This window comes from Gymnoscopelus braueri, assembly GCF_963280865.1.
Source record: "Gymnoscopelus braueri genome assembly, chromosome: 16".
Classification (NCBI taxonomy): domain Eukaryota; kingdom Metazoa; phylum Chordata; class Actinopteri; order Myctophiformes; family Myctophidae; genus Gymnoscopelus; species Gymnoscopelus braueri.
Window position 1 is genome coordinate 3,493,592 of NC_137616.1, and position 3,072 is coordinate 3,496,663.

At 42.1% G+C, this 3,072-nt stretch overlaps 1 long non-coding RNA gene across 1 annotated transcript; it reads right to left on the minus strand.

Annotated features, from left to right (window-relative positions):
• Positions 1 to 1,943: 1,943 nt before the first annotated feature.
• Positions 1,944 to 2,777, minus strand: LOC308103119. The gene is made up of 3 exons (XR_013934703.1): positions 2,687 to 2,777; positions 2,347 to 2,423; positions 1,944 to 2,015 (listed from the first exon to the last, which is right to left on the minus strand). It is a non-coding gene; the product is annotated as an uncharacterized lncRNA (long non-coding RNA).
• Between the last annotated feature and the right edge of the window lie 295 nt (positions 2,778 to 3,072).

Sequence of the window (3,072 nt, forward strand, 5' to 3'; positions counted from 1 at the left end):
CAGTGATGTCACTGAAATGCGACTACTTGTCTGTCTGCCGTCTACCCTCTGCTGTGTTAACCTTATGGGTAACCCATTAAATATGCAACTTAAATGTGAAACACATCAACTATTAAGAAAACAAGAAGATATGTTGACAAAGACACTCCATACATTTGGAAACATATTTTTATTTAAATCAATATCGTCTCCAGTTAATGTAGGAATATTTTAAAAGCAGGCTAACTCTCATATCCTCTCCTAGGGAATACATTGGCAGCTGCAGTTCATAGTTCTCACGGACCTCGAGTAGCGGCGCTGTCTCAAAAGTGGGCGTGGAATTTGTAGTTCCCATGTGTGTCTATTACTGTGTAGATGCAGGGATCAGTTTCCAGTGTTAATACTCATCACTTTAAATCACACAATATCTCTCTTACTCCCTAACAAGGAGTTCCCAGCGGACAGGATAGTCGGCGCGGTTGACAGGCGTGGCCCAGCAGGAGTCCAGAACAGTGGCGATCTGTGGTTTGTCAATGCCCTTCGATCCCACCTCGATGTACATCCTCTGGCCTATTTCCACTCCCTCTTTTCCGGTGTAGGGGAAACGGTAGCCGGCATCCAAGAATGGGATCATACTCACCTGATAACTGCCGATCCCTGATGGAAGTCTCCTGGACACAATGCTACAGAAAAACCCAAACAAGAAGTGATATAACGTGATCAGAATTAGAAGAGACAAGATATTTTAAGCCATAGTGAAATAATTTGATGCAACATAAGATTTCATTATTTGCTATCACCATTCATATTCAAGACTCAAACGACATACAAAAAGGGAAAGAAGTAATTGCGTGACCTTGTCGATACGGGACAGGATAACCACTACTATACCTTGCCACCTTCTAATGGGAGGCTTTATGGGAAATAAGGGGGTTGTGGTGGAATGAGTTTTGGGAAGGGGCAATGGCATGGTGAGGCTCTCACCTTTGTATGAGGTTAATGCCGACCTCCATAGACACAGACTGGGTCAGAGGGTACTCGCAGCTGAAATGCAGGCGGATGCTCCTCTTGCGACTGATGGGGGAATCATCATGGCGGTCCACCTCATTTTGGATGACATTCTCGTACTTGACGTAGGTCCCATTGCTCTGTCAGGGGGGATGACACAATAGTATTAGGGAATGTAAATGCTAATTCATACTTAAAAGTGTCCGGCCAACACCTATCTGGCTATACTTGTCAAAAGGGTCATCCGACAAAGCATGAATTAGCAAAAAGAGTGAAGTTGTGAGCTGGAGTTCTTTATTTTTAGGTTAATTTAACGTGTTCAATTTTGGCTACATCCATTGTGTTTTGCTGCAAAAACAAAATTCCATACAGACTTGAAATAAAGCCCATGTACTAACTGTTAAAAAGAAACAATATTATTTATACAGCTGGAATCCTATACAGGTATCTACTGTGTTGATATTTGTAGCAGTTATGTAACACAAAATCATTCTAGACTTTGGACATTTTTACCGTGAGAACTGTCCCACACTGCTCGGCATTGTTATTGAAGTGGAACACCAGCATTCCGTCCTGGAGAGTCCCTTTGCAGGATGAGTCCTCGAGGTGGAGGACCTCGGGGTGGAAGCCAGCTTCAAACAGCTGGCAGCGGAACAGGGACATGTTGCCAGCACTACTGGCACATGAGACAAATGAATCTACCAAGCTGATGCTGACCGTTGATTCACTCTCGTTCATAATCTTGCCATGATAGTAGCAGTGATCCTAAAAGAGAACATGATTAGTGATGAATTGATTCATTTGACTGGACAGGTCTCTCACTTGGAACCATCCATACTTGTACCATCATGGAAATGTTAGGTTCCGTTCCATCTATATAGAGAGTAAACTTGTAGATTTGTTTTGGCTATATTGGCTTTTTAATGTTCCCTGGAGGTAGGCCACTTACAATGTCAGTAGGAGTTGTGGTGACTGGTGTGTTGTCTTTCCGGTAATAGGTTTCACTGTAGTCTGCACCAAGTAATTCTCTGAGAATTACAAAGACAGAAATGGACAGAATGGTCACGTCATGCCAGTATGTAATCTATTCTTAAGAAGTTGACATTTTTGTCTATGTGTGAGAACCAGCCTCACATGATGTGTAGGATGTGTTTTTTTGTGTGGCTGGTTATAAGAGGAGCTGTAGATTTTGATGTGCAAATCATTTGTTCCATTCGAGTGTATTAAGTGATATAGCCTGACAGACAGGCTAGTCAATACTAGACAGACAGACAGACAGACAGACAGACAGACAGACAGACACAGTAGAAAGGATACAACACAAATTTGATTTTACAATCCTAATCAGGTGTGATTCACCTGTTTTTCTCCAGATGCATCTCAATGTCTTTGCCATCCACCTTCATGGCATATTTCATGGCTTCTGGCCTGGCGGACTGAGGGGGAATCATAACAAGGAACAATAAATAGATAGTCTACATCCGCTCTACATGCTGATTCAACATGAACATTTTTGGTCAGGAAGTTTGGTCTAAAAAGCTAGACAGAAATCTTGTTTGTGATGAAGTGTCTGACCATTATGCCATTGTTGACCACATCTCTGTTGTTCTTATATCAACCAACCTGAACCAGAAAGGTGGACAGTGGTATTATTGAGGCAAAGCATGTATGCTTTACTGTGTGACATCTTTTATTTTACCTCTGCATCTCTCCTTTGCACTGTGTGCAGTCTGATTGGACGAACCAACTGGTAGTTTGTCACCCCCTCAAGCTCAGGGACAATACTCACTGTAGGGAGAGAAGACACACATGGAGAGAAGACAGGAATTAATTAAGAAAGAATGCTGGAGCCACCTGGAGCCACAAAGTCATCATGACCATAATTAATATAAGGTTAACTAAGGCGCAGCCTGCTGTCTTTTTTTCTTTTTTCTTTTCTTTTTTTACACAGAACCAGGAGATAACATGATCCGAAGATTTACTGCTCCATTCACTTCCTGGTTAAAGTATTTGGGAAATATTCTGTATCTCGGCTCCTGTGTGTATTTTTGGCGAGACAAGCTATTTTCAACGGCGTATAACAAG